Below are 18,291 nucleotides of genomic sequence, written 5' to 3' on the forward strand. Positions count from 1 at the left end.
GAGGGGTTTATGGGGCACTCCCGGCGCTGTCTCATGGAAGGACTGCGAGAGCTTCCCACAGGGTCGGGGGCACCACCTGGATCCGCGCTTGGGTACGTGGAGCATCGCTTAAAGGAGGCGCCGAGGGACGAATCTTTGTGCCGGGGAGCAGCAGCCGAACAGGTGAGCCCGTGTGGGTTCGGAGCGGGGAATTTTCTCCTTCCCCTTTGCAATTTCATCTTGCCAGTCCCTCCCCGGTTCCCCAGGAACACAAATGGAGCTTATGAAGACAAAAGGGATTAAGGAGAAGGAAGCAGCTCCTCTTCTTTTATTGTCTGCGTTTGACCTGAGGGGATCCCTCTTGACTTGTGGTTTTAAAGGTGTTGATTGCAGGAAAAGCTGCCTTTTGCAGGCTGTTAGGGGTATCCCGGGGGTTCTATTCTAAGGGGAATGGGAAAAGTATTCTTGTGGTATTATGGGTTTGATTTGAAGGCAGCCACCCCATTTGCACCACCCTCGGGTTTAAATGGCGGGGGCAGCCCTGGTGTCCCTCCTTTTCAAGGGTTTGAATGGAGGTCGAAATCGCCCTTTCCCATCAGTCGAAGGCTTTCATTTGGGGAGCGCCCCTACTTTTCTGCTCTCCTAGGGGGTGAAATTTTAGGGGAGAACACATTTCTTTGCCCTTGTTGAAGTGAGGTGCGCCCCGTCTGCGGTTTCGGGGTTGGTTGCGGGAAGCCGCAGCTCCGGCAGCGTTTGCAGGGCTGCAATGGGGCTGTACCGCTGCCTTGGAGGGCGCTCCCCGTGCCCGCGGCCCGGCCCGGAACGTTCCCGCTCGGGAGCGCTGCTGGCACGGCCCGGGCAGCTGCCGGGGCGCACGGGGGATTCGGCGCGGCCGGGCCGGCCGAGGGCGGCAGTGGCGGAGCCGCGCCGGTGCGAGCCGTGCGGAGCCGAGCGGAGCCGGGCCGGGCCGGCCAAGGGCGGCAGAGGCGGCGCGGGCGCTGCTGCGCCGGCCCGGGCGGTGCCGGCCGCTCCGTCCGCTCCGGGCGCGGGGCTCGGGCGCCGCCGGTAGCCCCGGGCCCGGTGCCGGCCCCGCCGGGCAGGGGCAGCGGGCGGGGCTCCCCGGGGCGGCGCCGGCCCCGCGTGCCGGAGCAGCCGCCGCAGGAGCCGCTTTCCTGCCGGGAGCCGCGCTCCGTCCGGGGCCGGCAGCGAGCGCGGGGTTCGGCCGCTCCAAGTTCGGCGGTGCCGTGGCTCGGAGGCGCTTTGGAGGCGTTGATGGCATCGCTGGGTTCGGTTTGCAGCGGGTGTCCGCTAAGGGATATGGTGTTCTTCCTGAGCGGCACGGTTCTCGGTGCCGGTAGAGATGATAAAGGTTCGTTTCGGATTGGGTTTTGTAGTCGGATATGAAATAAACAGGGCTAGGAGACTTCTTCTCCTGTGTAATGCCTTTATTAAAAAGTGATCAGCTCAGGATTGGGCGGCTCGACGGGTCTGCAGCGTCCGTCGTCTCCCAGGGCGACTCAGAGGAGGAGGATATGCGCAGCTCTGTCCACCAGGGGCAGAGCTGGGGATCAGATCCTCTTGGGAGCCTTTTTGGGTCTCCTGATCCCATAAGATGATGTCAGATGTTGGTTTCTCTCACTCAGTCGGCCTGGTCTCAGCTCCGGGGTCAACTCCCATGGTCAGGGCGAGAGGGTCCGAAGGTGTTCTGCGTCTCTGCAGGCTCAGCACTCGGTTCCTCACGTCCAGACATCACTCTAGTCTCTCAACTCTTAGGTGGCTCGTTGTTTTTGGGGTTTCTCCATGAGTTTGGAGATGGGGGTCTCACAAAGCATTCTGGTCTTGCGAGTCACTTTGCATAACCCCCCCCCCACCTTCTCAGGTGTCTTCACTATTCTGGGAAAGGTACAACTTAGCTTCGGGCAAGGTCCCCACCCAGGAGAAGGGCCATTACCTCGCCCCGGCCAGGGCTTTTACTAATACAAAAACAACCATTAACGACAACGACCCGTGATTACAATAACAAAACACACAGAACTTGGGCAGGGCCAGTGGTCTGGCTGCCTTTTTGAAACTTTTTCTCATAAAAAATATTAACCGAGTTTTTGTTCATAACAGGATATATATTTTTTTGCCGGGGTATTATGTTTAGAAGGGCGCGCAATGGTTTTTACGGGTCGTAGCGCGAAGCAGCGGTTCGCATTTTAATTCTGTTGCGGTGGCTTTTATTAGCGTGAGTGTGTAGTGTTTGTTTTGGGGGGCTTGGGGTAGCGTCCTGTCGTTCATAGCAGCGGGTTTTTAATCTCGATAATTGCATGTGTGTTTATCGTCTTCCAGGGCTTTTATTTGTTTGGTTTGTTTGATTGTAGTGTATGTTTTATGGTTACGGGTAATTTGGGGGACATTGTTTATGGTTACGTTTGTCTTTAGTCTTTGTGTTTGTTTCTAGGTGGTATTTTTATTTTGATAGCTTGAGGCACTATGGGTTTATTCAGTGGGGAATAATTTTTTTGTTGCAGATTTATCTGTTTTTTGGTATTATTCTTGTTGTTGGTTTCTTTATTTTCCTTTGTTGTTGTTGTTGTTGTCTTTTAATGTATTTGCGTATTGTTTATCAGGGTTTTTTTTGGAAACATGGGTATTTATATGGTGGGTTTTTAAAGTATTTATTTATTTGGGTAGTTAATTTCTTAGTTTTTAGTGGTTGAGATGTTTTTCCATTTTGTTAATTAGTTCAGGTTTTAAAGTTATTTTTACAGAGGATTGTTTATTCTTTGAGTTAGTGTAGAGGTAGAATTTTGTTGTTTTTTATTTTTTTTTAGTAACGTCGTTCAGGGTGAGTGGCACTGTCTTGAGTTTAGTAGATTGGTTTGACTTTTTTTTAGTACTTTTTGTAATTTTCTGTGTGTGTTTCTATAGGATTTTCTTTTATTTTGGTTCCATTTTTCTGTCGTGATGAGAATTGTTATTGAAAAGAGTGTTCTTTGTTTTTTCGCTGACACTTGTTTGGGTGTTGGAGGTATCTTGATGTTTTTGGAAGATATTGGTGGGAATTTGATGCTGTTTGTTCTGTCATTTCATTTAGGAATTGGATTTTAAATATGCAATTATGACTCTAACTATATTGAAACAAAAGAAATAGATGTGTAGCAATGGGAATGGGCCAATTTTATTTTTATGTATTCGGTCAATTTTTAAAATTTAACATGTAACATAAGTCATTATATGTTACAATAAGTTACTCTAATTTTAATAGAGTATTGTGTATGTTTATAGATATATGAATAGAGAATATAAATGTAAATACAACCCAAACAAAAATACAAATATATAAATGTATTGCAACTATATGCAGATATATCAAAAATTAATAATAAATTGTAAATGTAAAATAACATGAATTGTAAAGTATATAATACACGTAATACTGCATATATTTTATTAAATATATTATAGGAAATGGATATAAAATAGATATAAATATGTATGTGATATATGTATCTATCTATCTATCTATATCTATCATTTGTTGTATATTATGATAAATATAAATATAAAAAAAATTTAGGTAGTTTAAAATAATGGATGGTTTTGTTTTTTCTTTGCCAAAGCAGGTGTTTTAGTGTAAAAATTACAAATACAAATAATATAAAGGTAGAAATATAAGTATAGAAATATATCATAAACACATTAAAGATTTATATAAAAATTAGAAATATAAGGAAAAATAAGTTGTAGCAGTAGATATGGTAAATAATTTAAAAAATAATTCCCGTATATTTTTTGAATAAGGTGCATATTATATATAGTTATTAATATAATGCATCAATATAAACTATAAATTTATATAAAATATCAACTATCTATAAGAAGGAATAAAAGCTCTGTGTCACGTGCAGCAGTAGAAAATTTCAGGCTCCCAGGGAATAAATAGTTTTCTTTAAATCATTTTCGTTTTGCAGAGTTTTTTTTTTACTCTCGGGTAGCCTGAAAGTTTCTACTGCTGCTTTTTTATTCTAAAGGTGGAAAGGTAAACCAAGATTAGAAATACAAGAAAGGGGAAAGGAAAGGGAAGGGAAAGGGAAAAGGAAAAGGGAAGGGAAGTGGTGAAAAACAGAGTGAAAAAAGTAAAAAGAGTTGGAAGGAAAAAGAGAGGGCATTGGGGAGGAGCGGTGCTGCCTCAGGTCCTTCCCCGCCCTGGGGCGAAGGACCCGTTTGATGCCCAGGAGGGAGTGCAGGTCCCGGTGGCTCCCGGGGGACGGAGCGGTGGCTGTCAGCCCGAGACTACAACTCCCGGCAGGCCGTGCTACCGACGCGGCGTGTGACGCAACGGCCGACGCGGCACATGAGTGGCTGGCGTGCCAGGCGGTCGCGCGGGGCTGTGCGCGCGCAGCTGCCGGCGCCTCTCCCGCGCGGGACAGCGACGCTGGAGGAGCGCAGCCTCCGTCTGGCCGCCCGCGCGGAGCTGAGCAGCGCGGAAGGAGCGTCCGCCCGGTTCCTCGGCCGCACACAGCGGTGCCGGGGGCGGGGGCGCTGCCGCCCGCCGATGGCGGAGGGCGAGGCGGTGCTTTGCTGCCGCGGGCCGGGAGCTGCAGGAGCCGCCCCGGGCGAGCGGCGCCGGGTGCTCCCGCGGTCCCGGTGGGGCGGCTGCCCTCGGGCTGGCGGAGGCGCCGGAGGAGCCCCCGAGCTGCAGCCGTCTCCCTCGGGCTGCTGCCGGTGCTGCGGGCGGAGGCGGCTCCGCCGCGTGTTGGGCGCTGCGAGCAGGGAGCGCTGCGGTATCGCCGGCATGACGGGGCTGCTCCCTGCGTTAGTGCTCGTGGCTCTTTGTGCCGTGACAGCGGATGGAGCGGCGCTGAGCGGGACACCCAGAGATGGCCGGGAGAATGCCCAGCGCAGGGAGCAGGCGGGCTGTGTGCTTCGGATGGCACAGGTGCGAGCTGCAAAGTCACCCCCCCTTCCGCCCCTGCCCTCCCGAGCCCCGGGGAAAATGCTTTCCAGCATTGTCGAGCTTCTGAAAGACAAAACTTGTGATTTGACACTAGCATCCAGAAAAGGTTTCTGTCTAGATTAGCAAATGCCTAAATTGTTCTTGGTTACATCCCATGACCGGTTTTAGGCAGTGACTTCATACTGCTTTTAGGATTTTCTTGTACACTGGTGAGAAAATAGGCAGGTCTGATAGTGGTTTCACTTTTTTTCTACTTCACGTTCCATAAGATTCTTTTATCCAAGCGATTGTTTTAAAATTCTACTGTAAGCGTTTGTGGTTCACTTTTTTTTTCTTTGCAGCACCCGGGCCTTTTTTTTTTTCTCTAAATCGGGAGTAAATATAGCTGAGTAAAATTACCTTGGTTATCTTCCTTCTTTTTAAACTTAATTGTTTTTATTAATAATTCTATCTGAATATGCAGAAAAAGTGAGTATGTCCTGTAATCTATGCTAGCTTTTCTCGTTTACAGGGTACTCACAAAATATGTCTCCCTTAGTGTCCCACAGAAACATTCTGGGTGCAATCTGAATTAAGGTATGTGTTTTCAAATAAGTAATCAGTTTAGATATTTGCCTGTGTACCTTTTCCTGTAATTCAGAGCTTGTGTTCTGTGGGTTTTATGATAAACCTGTAAAACATGTAAGAATGGTTTTGCAAGTCTGAATCGTTGAAGGCAGCAATAAGTGGATTTAAAGCCTGTTCTTGAGCAGACAAAGGGGAAAAGTGTGACTCTGATGCTGAACTTGTCATTTTTCATTTGACTTGCCTTTAATTATTGAAGAAGAGAGAGAACTAGGAAAAGAAATAGAATTGATTATTGAGCACTCCTAAAAAGCTCACCATGATTCTGGGTAGAGCCAAAGTGAAGGATGATGGAACAGAGCTCTGTGCATTAGAAGGAAATAAACCTGATGTCCACACAGAGTCTTACTAATTTCTGTTTTTAAAATGCAAAATAAGTTTAGGAAGTGTTGGAAGTTAGTATTTTGGGAAAGAAATGGCAGTTCCACAAAACATTCCATTCCATTTAAGAGAGGCCCTTGGACTGATTCATGTTGTAACTGCTGTCACTGCAATCAGTTGGTGGTTCAGCCTTGAAACGTGCACTTGGCCTTCTATAAAGCACTGTTTTGTTTGCCTTTCAGTGCTATGAGTCTTGATAAATTGGAGAAGTGCCCAAGAGAAATTCATCATCCTGAGATACAAAAGGTAGGAAGTGACTTTTTCTGGTTTGGTTCTTTTTCTTTATTGTTTTCTGGAAATAGAAGTAATTAAGTATAGATACTACTGGTTTGTTTCTTCCAGTAGCTGATAATACTAATACCAATAATAATAATAATAATAATAGTAAAGTAATACTACTTCAACTGTCTTTATTTATCCATTGAACTGGCCATTTTAAATCTAAACTTCTAAACACAAATCAAACCATCATCCTTGTAGAATCTTTAATAGGAGTGGGCTAAAGATCCTGGTTTTGTTGACAGGATTTATTGGTTCATGAACAGCAAGAGGTAAGTACAAGCCTAACTACCCTCTAGCTCACAGACCTGCCCGGTGAATAGAGCTTTGTTTTTTTGATGGGCTTGTGATGACTTTGAGATCAATTGCTCATTCATTACAGTAAAAAAAAAAAAATTGTTTTGAACATGACAGCAAAAATAACTTTAAGCACAACTTAATAATAATAATAGATCACCAATTTTAGTTAATAATTTTATGCTATACTCTTGGGTGAGGGAAGACTCGGACACTCAATATGAGATCAGCAAGCTATGTTTATTGCAGAGAGTATCAGACACTTATACAGCACATAATAAGCTTATGAATATTCTGTAAGCCAAGCGATCTATTGGTTAAACTATACCATCAACTCTTCCTCATTCCTTTGGGCCTACATTCCCTATTTCCCACGTCTCTCTGTCTACTTGTTATCCTACCCAGCTAGGCCCAGGCACACGCTATCTTGCAGGTGCAAAACTCAAAAATACCTGTGTTCGGTACTTTCCCAGCTCCTGGTCGGCTAACGAGCGAATGTCTGCGTGACCTCTGTCATGGAGCCATTTCTCCACACTATACTATCAAAGTTTAAAGGTAAATTATTATATATTAGGAGATGGTGTAAAGTGTATGTTGTAATGTGTAGGATATATACAAAGATACGTACTTGAAAGTCCGTAGAGGAAACAAATTTTTACGCCTTCTGTTTGACTGTTTGTCATATATTTGGTTTTATTTCCCAGGGATCAGTGAATTTTAACTCTGGAGTCCTCTATGCTAAGGATGCTCAGCTTAGAGATGATGAAATGTTCAGTAATGGTGAGTTTTTCACCTTCTCCTTCATTGTTTTGCTCATCTGAATTAAAAAAAAAAAAAAAGGCAAGATTAAAGAAAAAGCAATAGTTTTATTATTTTTACCCTGTTATGTCTGTTTCCTCAGTATTTGCTGCAGCTCTGCTTACCCAAGGTTTGGGTAAAACAAGCTTTGGGTTCCCTCTGTCTCACTGGGAGTTGCCCAATTCAGTTGCATCTGGTGAAATTCACCCTGAGACCTTACAGAACCAGCTCCAACTACGTGAGAGCCATTTGCAGTTCTCTCCAGACACCTGGAGAATGGGCGACATTTCTGAGAATCCGGCGAGCGTGCTTCTATCAAAACTCAGTCTGTGAAATTCCTGGGGAAAACCCTTCTGTGTCCTGAAGGGTTCAAACTCTGGTGAGGATCCAGTTATCAGGTGCTCACCTGGATGGTTCCAGCTCTTAAAGTGAACACTTGTACTCTTGCCCTGTAGTTTACATCTATTGTATTTTTGTTATTTTGCAGGATTTTTTGTCTTTGCAAAATATTGTGCATTTCACTCTTTGGAACCTCTCAGATGGTTCTTTGGTGCAGCACCACCCCAGGGGACACTTGCCTGCTGTCCTGAAGGGGTTGGTGGCTAGAATTGTGAATCCTGGAGAGTTTATAAGTCTTCTGTCCCCAGGGAGGTGTCGTGCTTTGTTTACTTTTGTTCTGTTGGTTAGGCGCTGCTTCTCGTTGCAAGTACGAATTTCAAACTGCCCTGTTCTTATTTTAACTGTTTTCCTGGTTCTCTCCCTACGGCAGGGAAAGACTCTCGTATCCTTGTCATCGGGCTCGGTGCTGTCCAAGAAGATACAGAGACTAAAAAAATCATAAGAAGCAAAATATGACTGCAGGGAAAAGAAGCTGGAGAGAACAGAAGGTGATGTTGTTATCCTTACCCTGTATTAGAAACATCCGCTGTGCTTTGATGCTGGCAGCTGCCAGGGGCTTGTTAGCTCTTTGTAGGCAGGTGTAGGTGTTCACTTGTAGGTTTTTTCTCTGTTCAAGTCAATTCAAACTTTGCTAAGCTTATATTTGCAGATTACTCTCTAGCACAGTCCAGCATGACATTTTTGAATGTTGTAAAAATACCATGTTACTTGGAAATTGCTAATGAAGAGAAGATTTAGGGGAAAATAAGATTTCAGGGTTGGAAGATGTGAGAAGAATTTTGTGGGGACGTTAGACTGAAGTAAAGCACACTTGAAGCTGGACTGGCACGCTGGCAGGTCCCCTATTAAACAGTAGTGCTGACATTAGCCTGGGGGTTGCCCATTGTTTCTGTAGAAATCAATGTTTCCTGGTCTTCAGAGGTAAGCTGCTTTGAAAAGCTGGAAGGTGCAGCATGCTGACAATCCCCGTGCTTTGGATTAAAAGTAGATTTCAGAAGGGTCCTAAGCTTTTGTCTTTTCCTTGAAGTTGATGTAATCCTGTCGAGGAGTTTTTAATTCTCTGTTGCCATGTCATCCATCAGAGCCCTGTTGTACTAATCTTATACAAGTACAAAACAAAAAATCAGACCCTGTCCCAAGCACTTAGAGGCCAGAACACGATTTCCTCGGGCTGCCGTTTGTGTGCCATCGGTACTCACCACGAATTGAGCCCTCTGGCTCTGACAGAGCCCCTGGATGCTGACGGAAGGGGGCTGGTCACAGACCCTGGAGGTGCCTGTCCCCCAGGGAGGGAGAGGCCGAGGCAGTGTGGCCTGCAGGGAGGGTGTCGTCCCCAGAGAGCAGCCGGCGACTCCATGCCTGCCCGGGGCTGCGGGTGCCCCCTCGGGGTGGACGCCTGCCCTCAGGTTTCCCTCTGGGCACCCGGGGAGGGAACCAGGTCCATCCGTGTGGCAGCTGCAGGGCCTGCAGGCTCTGGGCCCTGGAGCCGAGTGAGCCTGAGCTGCTGCACGCTTGCTGTGAGCGTTGGGGTGAGCGTGCATCACCGCAGGCCTGGGATGGATTGAAATGCGCTGAGGAAAGCAGAGGGAGGGAGGGAAATGCTCTGTTAACATGTGCCAATTCTTCTGTCAGACTCATCACGGCGGGACAGCGTGAGGACTGAAAGTGTAAGAAGATGTGGAGGGAAACAGAGAATCTGACAGGAGCATCGGAGGGACGAGTGCAGGAATTTTGCTTTTTGCTTGGATGTAAACTCAGGAGTTGAGAGGAATTTGGGAGTGAGAAGGGACATCTCAGAAGGAGAAGAAGAAAAAGAGGTTGTTGTTGTTGTTACAGTCCTGGCAAAATCTTTTGTTCTAGCTAATAAAAGAAGTTAGTTTAAAAAACAAAAAGGAAAAAATGTAGTGTTTTTTTTTTCCTTCACTATGATATTCATTGGTGGTATATGGTGTGTTGTTTCATTTCTTGGTATTATTAACTCTGTGTAAATTGTTTTTTGAGTGAAGCTGACTTTCTGGATGGGTTGGTTTGTATTTGAGGCAGGATTAATTTCAGTAGGGTTCTTTCATAGATTTCTGATGGGTATTACTGGGATTTTGGTTTTGTTTACTGTATGTATGAACCTAGAGCTTTGGTAGGGCCAGCTGGGCTGCTGGAGTTTTGGGTGTGAATTTATTAGATGGCTTTTGTTAGATGCAGTTTTTAATTTTTGAAATGTTTTTCAATGTAGTGGTTTTAAGGTGGTTTTTAAGAATTCATTGTATTGCTTTATCTTGTTTGTAGTTGGTGTATGATAAGGGATGTGGTGTGAGTTCTTGAACATTATGGTTTTGGTGTTCCTAAGTTCTGATTTCTTTGTGGTTCAATAGCTTTTTTTATTTTTATTTTTTGGGACAGGGGCATTTATATGGTGGGTTTTTATAGGCAATATGTTTTTTAATTTAGGTAGTGATATTTTTTAATATTTTAATAGTTTAGGTTTTTTATTTTCATGGTTTTAATTATTTTTTTAATTTTTTGAAATAACTTTTATAGATTACATGTTATTATTTGTGCATTAACATAAAGGTAGAGCTTTGGGGACTTTTTTTAGTAATGTTTAGGGTCAGTTGTGCAGTTTTGAGTCTAGTGCGTTGGTTTGATTTAATTTTTAATGGGTGTTTGTTTTTATTAGCAGTTGTGTCATTTTCAAGGTGTGTTTGAGTTTTTTGGGGTTTTTGAGATACTGGTTTAGGAGGAAGTTTATGATGAGCATGTGCGGAGGTTTTGGGCTACTTTATAGTGGGATTTAAAATTTATTTACAGTTAGGTTTATTTGAGTTTTTATTAGGGTTCAGTGACGTTGTGGGATGTTTGTTCCGTTAGTAACAGAAATAGGTTTTGTTTTGCTGTGCTGCGATGGGATGGGCGTGTGCTGCGTGCCGGTGCTGACAAAGGTACAGTATTGTTGTGGCTCTGGTGCGTCGGGTTAATGAACTGACATGGTTTAATGTAGAGATGAAAATAGAAATAAATATACATTTAAAAATAAATATAAAATTAGAGTGGTAAACATAAATATAGATAACAGATACATACATAAAACTATAATATATGGTATATAATTGTAACATGTTATCATATAGATAAATGATAGTCTATTTTATATATATATACACAAAGATATATAAATATAGATTGTAAATATAAAAATATTTAAATAGAGTTAAAGTAAATTGGGCAGTTTTATTAGGGTATAGGCTGGGGTTTTTAAATGATAGCAATAAAATATAAATTCAGATATACAAATATATATAGAAATACAAATATCTATACATACTTAATTTAAACAAATATAAGTAAGAAAATATGTATAATACAGAAAATATATTTCTATGATTATATTAGAAGGTATTCCCTCTAATATAGATAAAATCTATGCATAAAATAAATAAAAATATCCATATAAATATCATTATAATTTTGAAAAATAAATTTACTTCGTAAATTTTAAATCTGGTTCAAATAAAGGGGTGTCCTTGGTTTTTATTTGGTTAGAGGCAGGAGTTTTATTTTAAATAATATAAGCAATATAGAAATGTGGATCTTAAGATAGAAATATATAATAAATATATAAAGAGAAATTGCTAAACTATGAATATAAATTTAAATATAAATATATGTAAGTAATATGAGGAGTTGTGGCATGGAATATAAATAACATTAAATGGCAATATAAATTATAAATGGGAATATAAATATAAAAATATGTAAATATCGTTTAAAAGAAATGGAATGTTTTGGCTTTTATTTAAGTAGAGGCAGGGTTTTTAATTTGAATATTATACGTGTTCCAGAAGTAAAAATCTTGACGCAGAAATATTTAATCCATATAAAAATATGAATAAAAAAATATAAAAAATATAAATACCTACTCGCATCGGATGTAATATAGAATATAAATTTATTTATAAATTGACATTGGTAAAGATAAATATATAAGTAAGCAATATACATTAATATACATTATAAATACAAATATGAATATAACAATTGAACATTAGGATAAAATCTATTTAAATATTTTTTAAAAGAAAGGGTTCGGTTTTTTTTTATTGTTGTGTTAGAGGCAGGGTTTTTATTTTAAATAGTATGAATGTAGATATTGTTATATATTTCTAAATATTGAGATATACAATCAAGATATAAATATATATATAAACACAAAATATAAATAAATACAAATAATAGGAAGTGATGTAATGAAGAATACAAATAACAGTATACATAAGTATACATTTTAAATGTAAATGTGAATATGAACCTGAAAAATAGAATTTTATAAAATATTTAAGTACAGTTTGGAAGAAAGGGGTTCTTTTTGGCTTTAATGTGGATGGAGGCAAAGGTTTTATTTTAAATAATCCAAGTGTTACCGAAGTAAAAATCGTAACAGAAATGTATACTTACTATGTGAAAATATTTATAAAAATATACAAATAAATTTAAGTTTTAGGGATATATGCAATATGGAATAGAAATGTATTTATAAAAAGAAATGTATAAATGGACAGTGTACATCAATATACGTTGTAAATAGAAATGTGAATATTAATATGAAAAAATATTTTAAAAAATATTTAAATATTTTTTTTAATAATTTTTTTTGTGTTGTGTTTTGTTTTGTTTTGTCTTTTATCCTATTAGATTAGAGGCAGACGGTTTTTTTCCCTCTTCCCGGTTGTTTTGGGGCATTTATTTCAGAGCAGTTTTCGGCGGGGGTCGCCCCTGTTCTTTTTTGCCGCCTTCGCTGCCGCAGCCCCGAGGCGCGCTGCGCCCCCGGCTGGGGCGGGCGGCAGTGCTGCCGCCTTGTGGGCAGAGCGCGGTACTGCAGCCGTGCAGCGAGAGGCGGCCAGCTTGGGAGTGGCGCGTGGGCGATGTCGCGGAGTTTTGTTTGACCTTCTCAGCATGGCGGCGAAAAGGGCGGGGAAGTGGAGGACCGTGTGGGTGTTTAACTGCACTGCCTGCACGGAATACCGACGTCATGGCGGCCCCGACGGATTTTTCTGTGGCGTTTCATGTGTACCCGAGACATGCTGTGGGCTCAGGGGCTCCGCGGGCGGGCGTATTTTGGCGGGTTTGTGAGAGGCATCTGGGTAAACGCCTCGCTGTGCCGGGGTCCTCTCACGTCCGCTTTCCCGCCCTGAGGGAGCCGAGCCGGGCCGAATAGTTCCGAAGAGCCGAAGAGTCGAGTGTGGCCGGAAAGAGCCGAGTTTCCCCGAAGAGCCGAGTGTGGCCGGAAAGAGCCGAGTTTCCCCGAAGAGCCGAGTGTGGCCGGAAAGAGCCGAGTTTCCCCGAAGAGCCGAGTGTGGCCGGAAAAAGCCGAGTTTCCCCGAAGAGCCGAGTGCGGCCGAAAACAGCCGTGTTTCACCGAAGAGCCGAGTGTGGCCGAAAACAGCCGAGTTGAGCCGAAGAGCCCAGTGCGGCCGAAAACAGCCGAGTTTACACCAAGAGCCGATGATAGCCGACTGGAACCGATAGCCGAGTGTAGCCGACTTGAGCCGCATTTAGACAATGTGCCGAATACGACCGAGTTTAGCCGAAGAGCCGAACTGAAACGAGTTTAGACCAAGAGCCGAACCACGCCGAATTCAGCCGAGTTTCATTAAACAGAACCGAACGACGCCGCAGCGCTCTGCATGCAGTGCGCCTGTGCAGACGGCAGGGATCGCTGTGCCTGCAGAGCGCCGGTGCACACGGCAGGGGGCGCTGTATAAAGTATAAAATATCAACTATCTATAAAAAGGAATAAAAGCTCTATGTCATGTGCAGCAGTAGAAAATTTCAGGCTCCCAGGGAATAAATCGTTTTCTTTAAATCATTTTCGTTTTGGAGGTTTTTTTACTCCCAGGTAGCCTGAAAGTTACTACTGCTGCTTTTTTATTCTAAAGCTAGAAAGGAAAACCAAGATTAGAAATGCAGGGAAAGAAAGAAAGAAAAAGAAAAAAAGAAAATAAGGAAAGGAAATGAAAGGAAAAAAGAAGGAAGGAGAGGAAGGAAGGAGAGGAAGGAGAGGAAGGAAGGAGAGGAAGGAGAGGAAGGAAGGAAGGAAGGAAGGAAGGAAGGAAGGAAGGAAGATAAGAAGATAAAAAAACCCAAAAACCAGGAGGGCAAGGAGAAACCTAGGGGGAAAAAAAATAGAAGAAGAAAAGAAAAGAAAAACCAACAAAAAAAAAAAAAAAAAGGAAGATGGGCAAGAAAAATCCCTGAAAACAGACCAGAGGAAAACCCCAAGATGGGCAAGAAAAAAAATCGCAACAAAAAACTAAGATGGCGAAGAAAAAATCCAGAAAAGGAAAACCCAGGAAAAAAAAAAAAAACCTGAAAAAAACCCCCAAGGGGGGCAAGGAAAAACCAGAAAAAACACCAAGATGGGCAAGAAGAAACGAAGAAAAAACCCCAAGAAGTGCCAGAAAAAAAGAGAGGCAATAAAGGCCACAAAAACTCAAGACAAAAGAAAACAAAACCAAGACATGCCAGAAAAAGGTACGAAAATGGTTCTGCCAGGTGCGATCAAGGTGAGCGGGTTCAGATTCAGGTCCAGGAGATGAACAAGTGTCAGATTAGCTTGGGGCACTGCTGTGCAATGCAGCCGTGACAGGATTCATGTTTAAATATAGTTTAAATAGATTGGGGATTGGTTGGCTTTTATTGGGGTATAGGCTGGAGATTTCATAAAAAATATAAAACTAGAAATGCAAATATATCATATATATGTCGATATCAATAAATATTTAATACATATAAATATAAGTAAAAGAAATCTATTGTGTCAAAAGAATATATCTATTATTATATAAAAAGGTATTCTCTCCAATATATATAATATCTATAAATATAACAAATGAAAATTACAAATATAGATGTGAACAAAATTATGACAAACAAAATTATTTTTAAAATTTTAAATGTGTTTTAAAGAAAGGGGTGTCTTTGCTTTTTATTTCGTTAGAGGCAGGGGTTTTATTTTAAATAATATAAGTACTATAGAAATGTAAATCGACATACAGAAATATATAATAAATATATAGAGATATAAAGATATAATACCAAACTATGAATAGAAATAGAAATCTATGCAAGTAACATGAAGAGATGCAATATATAATATAATTTTTATTATAGAGTAATATAAATTCTAAATATAAATGCGAATATAAATATGAAAAATATATGATTGGGGCTCGGAGCAGCCCAGGTGTCAGCTGTAATGATGATGGGGGCTCGGAGCAGCCCAGGTGTGAGTGTGAGGATGATGGGGGCTCGGAGCAGCCCAGGTGTGAGTGTGAGGATGATGGGGGCTCGGAGCAGCCCAGGTGTGAGTGTGAGGATGATGAGGGGCCGGCTCCTGCCGGGGCGAGGCTGTTTTAGGGGGAGGCTTTGCCTCAGCTCCCTTTTGCATGGAGCTGCTGAGTGGAGGGGTTTATGGGGCACTCCCGGCGCTGTCTCATGGAAGGACTGCGAGAGCTTCCCACAGGGTCGGGGGCACCACCTGGATCCGCGCTTGGGTACGTGGAGCATCGCTTAAAGGAGGCGCCGAGGGACGAATCTTTGTGCCGGGGAGCAGCAGCCGAACAGGTGAGCCCGTGTGGGTTCGGAGCGGGGAATTTTCTCCTTCCCCTTTGCAATTTCATCTTGCCAGTCCCTCCCCGGTTCCCCAGGAACACAAATGGAGCTTATGAAGACAAAAGGGATTAAGGAGAAGGAAGCAGCTCCTCTTCTTTTATTGTCTGCGTTTGACCTGAGGGGATCCCTCTTGACTTGTGGTTTTAAAGGTGTTGATTGCAGGAAAAGCTGCCTTTTGCAGGCTGTTAGGGGTATCCCGGGGGTTCTATTCTAAGGGGAATGGGAAAAGTATTCTTGTGGTATTATGGGTTTGATTTGAAGGCAGCCACCCCATTTGCACCACCCTCGGGTTTAAATGGCGGGGGCAGCCCTGGTGTCCCTCCTTTTCAAGGGTTTGAATGGAGGTCGAAATCGCCCTTTCCCATCAGTCGAAGGCTTTCATTTGGGGAGCGCCCCTACTTTTCTGCTCTCCTAGGGGGTGAAATTTTAGGGGAGAACACATTTCTTTGCCCTTGTTGAAGTGAGGTGCGCCCCGTCTGCGGTTTCGGGGTTGGTTGCGGGAAGCCGCAGCTCCGGCAGCGTTTGCAGGGCTGCAATGGGGCTGTGCCGCTGCATTGGAGGGCGCTGCCCGTGCCCGCGGCCCGGCCCGGAACGTTCCCGCTCGGGAGCGCTGCTGGCACGGCCCGGGCAGCTGCCGGGGCGCACGGGGGATTCGGCGCGGCCGGGCCGGCCGAGGGCGGCAGTGGCGGAGCCGCGCCGGTGCGAGCCGTGCGGAGCCGAGCGGAGCCGGGCCGGGCCGGCCAAGGGCGGCAGAGGCGGCGCGGGCGCTGCTGCGCCGGCCCGGGCGGTGCCGGCCGCTCCGTCCGCTCCGGGCGCGGGGCTCGGGCGCCGCCGGTAGCCCCGGGCCCGGTGCCGGCCCCGCCGGGCAGGGGCAGCGGGCGGGGCTCCCCGGGGCGGCGCCGGCCCCGCGTGCCGGAGCAGCCGCCACAGGAGCCGCTTTCCTGCCGGGAGCCGCGCTCCGTCCGGGGCCGGCAGCGAGCGCGGGGTTCGGCCGCTCCAAGTTCGGCGGTGCCGTGGCTCGGAGGCGCTTTGGAGGCGTTGATGGCATCGCTGGGTTCGGTTTGCAGCGGGTGTCCGCTAAGGGATATGGTGTTCTTCCTGAGCGGCACGGTTCTCGGTGCCGGTAGAGATGATAAAGGTTCGTTTCGGATTGGGTTTTGTAGTCGGATATGAAATAAACAGGGCCAGGAGACTTCTTCTCCTGTGTAATGCCTTTATTAAAAAGTGATCAGCTCAGGATTGGGCGGCTCGACGGGTCTGCAGCGTCCGTCGTCTCCCAGGGCGACTCAGAGGAGGAGGATATGCGCAGCTCTGTCCACCAGGGGCAGAGCTGGGGATCAGATCCTCTTGGGAGCCTTTTTGGGTCTCCTGATCCCATAAGATGGTGTCAGATGTTGGTTTCTCTCACTCAGTCGGCCTGGTCTCAGCTCCGGGGTCAACTCCCATGGTCAGGGCGAGAGGGTCCGAAGGTGTTCTGCGTCTCTGCAGGCTCAGCACTCGGTTCCTCACGTCCAGACATCACTCTAGTCTCTCAACTCTTAGGTGGCTCGTTGTTTTTGGGGTTTCTCCATGAGTTTGGAGATGGGGGTCTCACAAAGCATTCTGGTCTTGCGAGTCACTTTGCATAACCCCCCCCCCACCTTCTCAGGTGTCTTCACTATTCTGGGAAAGGTACAACTTAGCTTCGGGCAAGGTCCCCACCCAGGAGAAGGGCCATTACCTCGCCCCGGCCAGGGCTTTTACTAATACAAAAACAACCATTAACGACAACGACCCGTGATTACAATAACAAAACACACAGAACTTGGGCAGGGCCAGTGGTCTGGCTGCCTTTTTGAAACTTTTTCTCATAAAAAATATTAACCGAGTTTTTGTTCATAACAGGATATATATTTTTTTGCCGGGGTATTATGTTTAGAAGGGCGCGCAATGGTTTTTACGGGTCGTAGCGCGAAGCAGCGGTTCGCATTTTAATTCTGTTGCGGTGGCTTTTATTAGCGTGAGTGTGTAGTGTTTGTTTTGGGGGGCTTGGGGTAGCGTCGTGTCGTTCATAGCAGCGGGTTTTTAATCTCGATAATTGCATGTGTGTTTATCGTCTTCCAGGGCTTTTATTTGTTTGGTTTGTTTGATTGTAGTGTATGTTTTATGGTTACGGGTAATTTGGGGGACATTGTTTATGGTTACGTTTGTCTTTAGTCTTTGTGTTTGTTTCTAGGTGGTATTTTTATTTTGATAGCTTGAGGCACTATGGGTTTATTCAGTGGGGAATAATTTTTTTGTTGCAGATTTATCTGTTTTTTGGTATTATTCTTGTTGTTGGTTTCTTTATTTTCCTTTGTTGTTGTTGTTGTTGTCTTTTAATGTATTTGCGTATTGTTTATCAGGGTTTTTTTTGGAAACATGGGTATTTATATGGTGGGTTTTTAAAGTATTTATTTATTTGGGTAGTTAATTTCTTAGTTTTTAGTGGTTGAGATGTTTTTCCATTTTGTTAATTAGTTCAGGTTTTAAAGTTATTTTTACAGAGGATTGTTTATTCTTTGAGTTAGTGTAGAGGTAGAATTTTGTTGTTTTTTATTTTTTTTTAGTAACGTCGTTCAGGGTGAGTGGCACTGTCTTGAGTTTAGTAGATTGGTTTGACTTTTTTTTAGTACTTTTTGTAATTTTCTGTGTGTGTTTCTATAGGATTTTCTTTTATTTTGGTTCCATTTTTCTGTCGTGATGAGAATTGTTATTGAAAAGAGTGTTCTTTGTTTTTTCGCTGACACTTGTTTGGGTGTTGGAGGTATCTTGATGTTTTTGGAAGATATTGGTGGGAATTTGATGCTGTTTGTTCTGTCATTTCATTTAGGAATTGGATTTTAAATATGCAATTATGACTCTAACTATATTGAAACAAAAGAAATAGATGTGTAGCAATGGGA

The 18,291-nt window shown here is 43.8% G+C and overlaps 1 long non-coding RNA gene across 2 annotated transcripts; it reads left to right on the forward strand.

Moving 5' to 3' along the window:
* Window positions 1-1,182: 1,182 nt before the first annotated feature.
* Window positions 1,183-10,194, forward strand: LOC134418934 (uncharacterized). 2 transcript variants are annotated; one of them, XR_010027877.1, is made up of 4 exons: window positions 1,183-1,348; window positions 5,436-7,285; window positions 7,407-8,190; window positions 9,335-10,193. It is a non-coding gene; the product is annotated as an uncharacterized LOC134418934 (long non-coding RNA). The 2 variants fall into 2 exon arrangements; XR_010027876.1 differs by lacking the exon at window positions 1,183-1,348 and having other exon boundaries at window positions 4,942-7,285; window positions 9,335-10,194.
* Window positions 10,195-18,291: the final 8,097 nt, after the last annotated feature.

This window comes from Melospiza melodia, chromosome 5 (assembly GCF_035770615.1).
Source record: "Melospiza melodia melodia isolate bMelMel2 chromosome 5, bMelMel2.pri, whole genome shotgun sequence".
Taxonomy (NCBI): Eukaryota; Metazoa; Chordata; class Aves; order Passeriformes; family Passerellidae; genus Melospiza; species Melospiza melodia.